At 37.8% G+C, this 9,293-nt stretch overlaps 1 pseudogene; it reads left to right on the top strand.

Moving 5' to 3' along the window:
* Window positions 1-6,632: 6,632 nt before the first annotated feature.
* On the top strand, window positions 6,633-8,816 carry LOC141560668 (RNA-binding protein EWS pseudogene; annotated as a pseudogene).
* Window positions 8,817-9,293: the final 477 nt, after the last annotated feature.

Below are 9,293 nucleotides of genomic sequence, written 5' to 3'. Positions count from 1 at the left end.
AGTACCTGAGGCATAGTAAATACAAATGTTTGTTAATTGATACCGGCATAGTCTATATTTAACCTATATTTAAACCAATAAAATAAATCATAACTCAGATTAATTCAAGGATATAATGTTCTATTATTAAAAGGAAATTCTTTAAAAAATGATGGATAAGTATGTTTTGGAGATAAAAATAGTATACTAATTATTGTCTATAATATATACATACAGGTATATATAATGTATGTAAAAGCATGCATGTATGTTTATGTGTTTTCAAATATATCGATCTATATCTTCAATATTTAGGTGGCTACAGGGTATACTGAAGTATTTATAGAATTCAAGGCAGCCATGACTTTAAATCCTGCCTTAAACTCTCACTTAACAGTTGTGTATTCCTAGGAAATTTATTTAACCACTTTATTCTGTTTCCTCTTCTAAAAAAGTGGACAATAATAGCTCCTAACTCACTGGGTTTATGAAATAAGCTATTGGGCTAAGCACTTTTCAAACTAAGATGTTATATCATTTTAGATATTACTAGCTACACAGTACAATAAACCAAGTTACTCTAAAGTCATAATTTGTACTGACACTGATCTCACATCACTATTAACATGATCTTCCACTGCAATTAATATGCAATCAGTTTTCAGACTGGTATACAAGGCCTGAGTAAAAAATAATGGTAAGTAAAGTAGCACTAAGAGGTTGGCAGAATGCAAATTCTTGCTGAAATTTCTTGCTATCCCTCAGCTATCTTTACTGTTCTCGGAGACATAAACTCTAATAGAAAGGTACAAAGAGGAAAGGCAAAAGTGACAACTTTGATTACATTAAATTACAAAAGATTTTACACAAACAAAAAAACAAGATTAAAAGGGAAGTACAAAGCTGGGGGAAAAACAAAAAACAAAAAACAAACAAAAAAAACCAAACCTTTACAGACAGTATTTCAGATAAAGATGTCATTTCTAAGATATATAAAAAACCTGTTTCAAATTTATAAGAATATAAATCATCACCCAATTGATAAATGTTCAAAGAATATGTACAGACAATTTTCAGGTGACAAAATTCATAGTTATATGAAAAAATGTTCTTAATCACTATTGATTAGAGAAATACAAATTAAAACAACTTGGAATTACCACCTCACACCTCTAAGATTGATTAAGATGACAGGAAATGATAATGATAAATGTTGGAAGGAATGTGGGAAAACTGGAATACTAATGCATTGTTGATACAGTTGTGAAACAATCCGACCATTCTGGAAAGAAATTGTAACTATGTCCAAAGGACTATAAAACTACATATTCTTTAACCCAGATGTGCAGCTATTGGGTCTGTATTTCAAGGAAAGCATAAAAGAGGGAAAGGGACTCACATGTGCAAAATGTTTTGTAGCAGCTCTTTTTGTGCAGTAAAAGAATTGGAAAAGGAGTGGATCCCCAACTGATGGGGAATGGTTAAATAAACTGTGGTATATGAAGGTAATGGAATCTTATTGTTCTATAGAAAATGATGAACAAGCTGATTATAGAAAGGCCTGGAAAGATTTACATGAACTGATGCTGAGCAAAACACTGCACAGAATAACAGCAAGGATGTGCAATGATTAACTATGAAAGACTTGGTTCTTCTCAGTAGTTCAGTGATCTGAAGCAATCCCAATAAACTACATTTAACATGTATTGTATTACTTGCCAGCTAGGGAAGGAGGAGGGGAAAGGAGGGGAAAATTTGGAACAAAATGTTACACAAGGACCAATATTGGAAAAATTACACATGCATATATATGCTTTGTAAATAAAAAAAAGCTTTAACACTAAAAAATTAAAAAAAAATTAAAAACAAAAAGAAATGTTTTTGAATCTTTTAAGCAGTGACATATTCATTACTTTTTATGAACATACTATGCTCCAAATCCTCTAACATAATTACTCTTAAATTCCCTAATATTTTGTAGTAATACTCACACAGAAGCATACTGCAAGATTTTGGACAACAGAATTTATTCTTTATTCATAAGAACTGCATTTAGGTAGACTGACAAGCTGTGGTAATACATCTGATCACTACAGATACGATTCTGTTACATTTTTCTGTTTCTTTACCCCAGGAAATTAACCTCTCTCATAAACCCAATAAATCTGGGAGAATTTAGGAAAACTTCAGATTCAGTATTGCCAAATCATTATAGTTAGTTATATTTTTTTAAAAGTAAATGAAAGCTTACTATATTTTAATTTTAATGTCATTAATTTAGACTTGTTTTTCACTGTGCATACTATTTTGTAAGGTGGGTGTTTTATGTGTTGATTAATTACTAAATTATCCTAGCCATTTCAGACAGCAATACTATTTAATCCTAAGGACATGCAGGCAATATGCAAAGCAATACATAAATCCCCCTATTGGACTACTGTTGGATAAAATAACCCCTATAGACTGAACTGTGAAACAAGCTCAGAAAATAGTTATCCATAACATTTTGGTTCATTTCATAACCTCCTGTACTTTCAACTCCCTGGACAGAAATTTGTGACAAATGCATAGCAGTTCTATATAGGTTCAGCAAAGTAAGATCGGGAGGAGGTAGGAGAAGGGAGAGAAAGATACAATAAATTTTCATAAAGGCAGACCATATTTCTAGGATTGAAAAGTCACTGTTGCAGGTGATATTTTTCATAATTATTTATAAAAAGTTTTGCAAAAAATAAAACATTATATAGTCATATATTTGTCATCTTATTTTTCCTTTACAATAGAATTCACATATGACTCCATAGATTCTTTCCTCCGCTGATCTATACAATGGTAATTTTTGCATCATCTATTCAGGTTCTGAAATTTTTCATATTATTTGTCAATAATTATACAATAATATATTCATTCATATTGATTATAAAAGACAGATTTTGTGTATAATTTGGATTGTATTACCTTATATTAATTTTACAAAGGTAATATTTAAGGTTTTGGTTTTTTTTTTTTTTTTTTTTTTTTTTTTTTTTTTTTGTAGAGAGCTGAAACTCCAAAAAGGTATGCTTGAATCAGATAACCAAGCACTTAAGGCTAACTACCTATTCAATGTGAGATATTAGCATATGTTTGGATAAATGGCTCTTCTCACCATTAGTGCTTGCTGAATGTTTGGTGTTAAGATAATCAAAGGCAAGGATTGAAGGGGAGAGGGAGAGGGGCCAGAGAGTCACTTGGTGGCAGGATGAGGAGGAAAGAAGTTGGTGACTTGGGACTCCTGAATCCAGGGGACATCTTTGGCAAGCCGCATGCCAGTTTGCTTGCCTCCTTCACTTCTTCCCCTAAAGACCAAGGACTTTGATTTACCCTGACTTTGGCTGACCCTGAAAACCTCCAGGGAGCTAGTCTGTACTTTACAATTTTTACATGTAATTGAATATAAATTTAAATATGAAATTAAAAATAATACAACACAAATTATTTTCACTCTATTTGCTTCATTATTCAGTAAGAGTTTTGGAGACATGTATCAATGTACATCTTTTTTTGTTTGTTTTTGTTTTTCTTCAGATTTAATGAAATTCTAAATTTCTACTATATCATTTCTTATTTTTGCCCTCTAATGGCCTTTAATATATTTTAATGTAACTAAGAATTGAGTGTATCATGGGAAAATAACAATAAAAAGTCTTTGCCTATAACTGGTAAAATGTTTCTAGTTTGGTTATGTTGTCCTCAAGGAGCCTAAATCCTATGTGGGTAGAATGATAGATGCATAAATAGGTATATAGCAATACATCACAGAATCTAAGTGGTAAATGAATAGTAAGACAACATATAAAAACTTATAGAAAGAACCATATGTTCATGGTAAAGGGAGAATAAAGAAACTTTATGAAAGAAAGAGACTTGAACTAAGGTTTGAAGGACAGGTAGGATTTACTTAAACATTCTAAATAATGAGAAAAAAAAGAAAAACAATCAAGAGAAAGTTATAATAATTATAGTTTACTCATGTCTTTTACAAATTGCTTCCTTATTTATCTTATGATGAGGCTCATTTTATAAATCATGAAACTGAGAACTGAAAATAATAAATATTATAATTCCACTTGACTGTTGAGTGGAGACTCAAACATGGGTATCTTAATTCAAGTCCATGTCTCTATATCATAATATACTTCCTCTAAACCAACCTCGCAGGGACTGAGTCCTCAACCAGGAAAAAGATCATAGGACAATAGACAATCATCTAGTCCAACCTTATAATTTATTGACAGAAGAAAATCCTGTAAATATGTGGTAGTATAGAATAACAAGTAAATAAGTTTAAAATTTTAACACTTTGGCAAAAGGGGACATTTGCATCTTTCCTTCCATTCTTTATTTCATTATAAAGAGAAAGACTGATATATAATAGATACATAGACTGATAAAATTCAGATGGATGATAGACAGCTAGATAGATAGATGAATAAACAAATAGGTATATAGATTTTAAACAAAAAATAACTTTCTTATTGTTCATGGAAGGTCTCCTTTTCACCAAATCTAGTGCACACTCAACAAATAGTAGAACTATCTCAGGATATTATTTTATATATATAGGTATATATAATATATAACATATTATTATATATAATAAGTATTATTATAGAGCCACCTAAAGGTGGCTCAAATTACCAAAACCTTTGAAGAAGAAGAAAAATATCTTTTATATTAGTGAATAACTTTTTACTTAAGAAAAATCAGTTGTGGAGGTGGAGCCAAGATGGCAAAGGCAGGAACTTGCCCAAACTCTCCCCTAAACTGCTCCAAATTTCTTTAAATAATGACTCTTCACAAATTTTAGACATCCCAAAAGGTGGAGTAGAACATTTTCCAGTTGAGGGCAACTTTGAAACTCTGCAGAAAAAGTCTGGGAAATCAGGGTAGGAATGTAATACCTCTGCAGGGCCCCCAGATACAGCCACAGCCTCAGCCCAGTCCATCACAGCCCAGGGCCTGACCTCTGAATCAGTGGCAGTCCTGGTGGCTTCCAGACCTCTCAGCCCAGAGATACCAAAGAGAACTTGGAAGGAGAGCAGAAAAAGTCTGTGGAACCAGAATGAAAGCTCAGGCCCAACTCCATCTCCCTCCCTTACCCCATGTGAGTGAGGCAGTGATAGAGACTTCTGGACCTCTCAGCCTGGAACAGAGAGGACATGGAAGGTCAGTGGAGAAGGACTGTAACAACTGCTTGGGAGTCTGGTATGCAGTACCAGCACATCTCTTGTCAGCAAGCCCCAACCTAAGCCAGCACACCAGATCTTACAACTACATTGGAGTGAGAACACTTGAGGGTAGAAAAAAGGTGCTTGTGGTCAGATTCCTAGGATTTCCTTAAAGAGCTGGACAAAACTCCTGAAGCTGGGACAGTACAATCTTCACCCTGGATACAGTCCTATTTTAACAAAGAGTGAAAAATTGAATAATAGAGTAGGAAAATGAACAGAAAACAAAACAAAACAAAACAACAAACAAAAAAAAAGTTTTTGATCATTGAAAGCTATTAACAAGGAAGATCAAAACACAAACTCATAAGATGATAACAAAGTCAAAGCTACTACATTCAAAGCCTCCAAGAAAAAATAAAAATTTTGTTGAGGCCATGGAAGAGCTCAAAGAGGACTTTAAATATCAAGTAAGAGAGTTAGAGGAAAAAATCAGGGAAAGAATTGAGAGAAGTATGAAAGGAAACACAAAAAAAGCTAATGAGGAGAAGAATTCCATAAAAAGCTAAGTTAGTCAAGTGGGAAGGAAGGAACAAAAGCTCACTGAGAAAATAAGTATTTTTTATTAAAGTATTTAATTTTCAAAACATAATGTGTAGATTATTTTCAACATTCACATTTGAAAAACCTTGTGATACAAATTACCCTACAATCCTCCCATCCCCTCTTCAAGACAGCTAGTAATCCAATACAGGTTAAACATGTGCAATTATTCTATCCATATTCCCACAATTATCATGTTGCATAAGAAAAAAAAAAAAAAAACAGATGAAAAAGGGAAAAAATGAGAAAGGAAACAAAATGCAAGCAAACAAATAAACAAACAAACAAACAAAAGTGAAAATACTATGGTACAATACACACTCCATCCTCAGAGTGCTCTCTCTGGATGCAGATGACTCTTTCCATCACATAACCACTGGAGCTGGCCTGGATCACTTCATTGTTGAAAAGAGCCACATCCATCAGAACTGATCATCATATAATCTTGTTGCCATGTACAATGATTTCCTATTTCTATTCACTTCACTCAACATCAGTTCATGTAAGTCTCTTCAGGCCTCTCTGAAATCATTCTATTGATTGTTTCTTATAGAACAACAATATTCCATAACATGAATACCATAGTTTATTCTGCCCTTCTCCAACTGATGGGATTCAGTTTTCAGTTCCTTGCCACTACAAAATGTTTTGCTACAAACATTTTTGCACATGTGGGTGTTTTTACCTTTTTTATGATCTCTTTAAGATTTAGATCCAGAATAGACACTGCTGCATCAAAGGGAAAGCACACTTTGATAGCCCTTTGGACATAGTTCCACATTGCTCTCCAGAATGATTGGAATTGTGAACTTATTTCAAAAATAGATAGAGAATTGAGGGACGTTGAGAGAACGAGGAGGAGGAAGGAGAGAAAATGGCGTCCACGGACTATAGTACCTACAGTCAAGCTGCAGCCCAGCAGGGCTACAGTGCTTATGCAGCTCAGCCAGCTCAAGGATATGCACAGACCACCCAGGGATATGGGCAACAAAGTTATGGAACCTATGGGCAATCTACTGATGTCAGCTATACACAGGCTCAGACAACCACAACGTATGGGCAGACTGCATATGCAACTTCTTACGGACAGCCTCCAACAGGTTATACTACACCAACTGCACCTCAAGCTTACAGTCAGCCTGTCCAAGGATATGGGACAGGGGCATATGATACCACCACTGCTACAGTTACGACCACCCAGGCATCTATGCAGCACAGTCTGCATATGGCACCCAGCCTGCTTACCCTACCTATGGGCAGCAGCCAGCAACCGCCGCACCTGCGAGACCCCAGGATGGTAGCAAGCCCGCTGAGACTAGTCAGCCTCAATCTAGTACAGCAGGCTACAGCCAGCCCAGCCTAGGATATGGACAGAGCAACTACAGTTACCCACAGGTGCCCGGGAGCTACCCCATGCAGCCTGTCACCGCACCTCCATCCTATCCTCCAAACAGCTATTCCTCTACCCAGCCGACTAGTTTTGATCAGAGCAGTTACTCCCAGCAGAATACCTATGGGCAGCAGAGCAGCTATGGACAGCAGAGTAGCTATGGTCAACAGAGCAGCTATGGGCAGCAGCCCCCCACTAGTTATCCCCCCCAAACTGGATCCTACAGCCAGGCTCCAAGTCAATATAGCCAACAGAGCAGCAGCTACGGGCAGCAGAGTGCGTTCCGGCAGGACCATCCCAGTAGCATGGGTGTATATGGGCAGGAGTCTGGAGGCTTTTCCGGACCTGGAGAAAACCGGAGCATGAGTGGCCCTGATAACCGGGGCAGAGGAAGAGGGGGATTTGATCGTGGAGGCATGAGCAGAGGTGGGCGGGGAGGAGGAGGAGGAGGACGCAGTGGAATGGGCGCTGGAGAGCGAGGTGGCTTCAATAAGCCTGGTGGACCTATGGAAGAAGGACCAGACCTTGACTTAGGCCCACCTGTAGATCCAGATGAAGACTCCGAAAACAGTGCAATTTATGTACAGGGACTGAATGAAAATGTGACTGTTGACGAACTGGCAGACTTTTTCAAACAGTGTGGAGTTGTCAAGATGAACAAAAGGACTGGGCAGCCAATGATAAACATTTACTTAGACAAGGAAACGGAAAACCAAAAGGAGATGCCACAGTGTCCTACGATGACCCACCTACTGCAAAGGCTGCAGTAGAATGGTTTGATGGGAAAGACTTCCAAGGGAGCAAACTCAAAGTGTCTCTGGCTCGGAAGAAGCCTCCCATGAACAGCATGCGAGGCGGCATGCCGCCCCGTGAAGGCAGAGGGATGTCTCCCCCTCTCCGAGGAGGTCCTGGAGGACCTGGTGGACCAGGAGGACCCATGGGTCGAATGGGAGGCAGAGGAGGAGACAGAGGAGGTTTTCCACCAAGAGGACCTAGGGGCTCCCGAGGAAACCCTTCAGGAGGAGGAAACGTCCAGCACAGAGCAGGGGATTGGCAGTGCCCTAATCCAGGCTGTGGAAACCAGAATTTTGCTTGGAGAACAGAATGTAATCAGTGTAAAGCCCCTAAGCCGGAGGGATTTCTTCCACCACCCTTTCCACCTCCAGGTGGTGATCGTGGCAGAGGTGGCCCTGGTGGCATGACGGGTGGCAGAGGTGGGCTCATGGACCGTGGAGGGCCTGGTGGTATGTTCAGAGGAGGCCGAGGCGGAGACAGAGGTGGCTTTCGGGGAGGCCGAGAAATGGATCGAGGAGGCTTTGGTGGAGGAAGAAGAGGAGGACCCGGAGGTCCCCCCGGACCTCTCATGGAACAAATGGGAGGCAGAAGAGGAGGGCGTGGAGGACCCGGAAAAATGGATAAAGGTGAGCACTGTCAGGAGCGCAGAGACCGGCCCTACTAGACGCAGAAATCCCGCAGAGCTGCATTTACTACCAGATTTATTTTTTAAACCAGAAAATGTTTTAAATTTATAATTCCATATTTATAATGTTGGCCACAACATTATGATTATTCCTTGTCTGTACTTTAGTATTTTTCACCATTTGTGGAGAAACATTAAAACAAGTTAAATGGCAGTGCCCTGAGTTTCTTTTCCTTCTTTTAAGATGGTTGTTTAATGAAGACTAATAAACCAATGAGAAACCATTGTCGTGAGCATGCTCAAATATCATTATGTGGAGACCCAGGAGGAGAACTAACTGTAACAATGTTAATGGTTGTGATGTTTTGTTTTTTGTTTTTTTTAATAAAATTCCAAATGTTTATAAATGTAAAAAAAAAAAAAAAAAAAAAAGAGAGAGAGAGAGAGAGAGAGAGAGAGAGAGAGAGAGAGAGAGAGAGAGAGAGAGAGAGAGAGAGAGAGAGAGAGAACTGACTCAATTTTATAAGAATTTGGTCAATTTTCTATATATTTTGGAAATGTTTATATGAACCCTTGGATATACACATTTGTTTCCCAGTTTATTGCTTTCCTTCTAATCCAGGTGATGTGGAGAGATCCAGAAAGTGGTGAATGGAAGGGATCAGATAGGTTAACTGCCTGGGAGAGAGGT

This window comes from Sminthopsis crassicaudata, chromosome 3 (genome assembly GCF_048593235.1).
Source record: "Sminthopsis crassicaudata isolate SCR6 chromosome 3, ASM4859323v1, whole genome shotgun sequence".
Taxonomy (NCBI): domain Eukaryota; kingdom Metazoa; phylum Chordata; class Mammalia; order Dasyuromorphia; family Dasyuridae; genus Sminthopsis; species Sminthopsis crassicaudata.
Note: the sequence above shows the minus strand (reverse complement) of the source record. Positions and strands in the feature narration are given on the sequence as shown.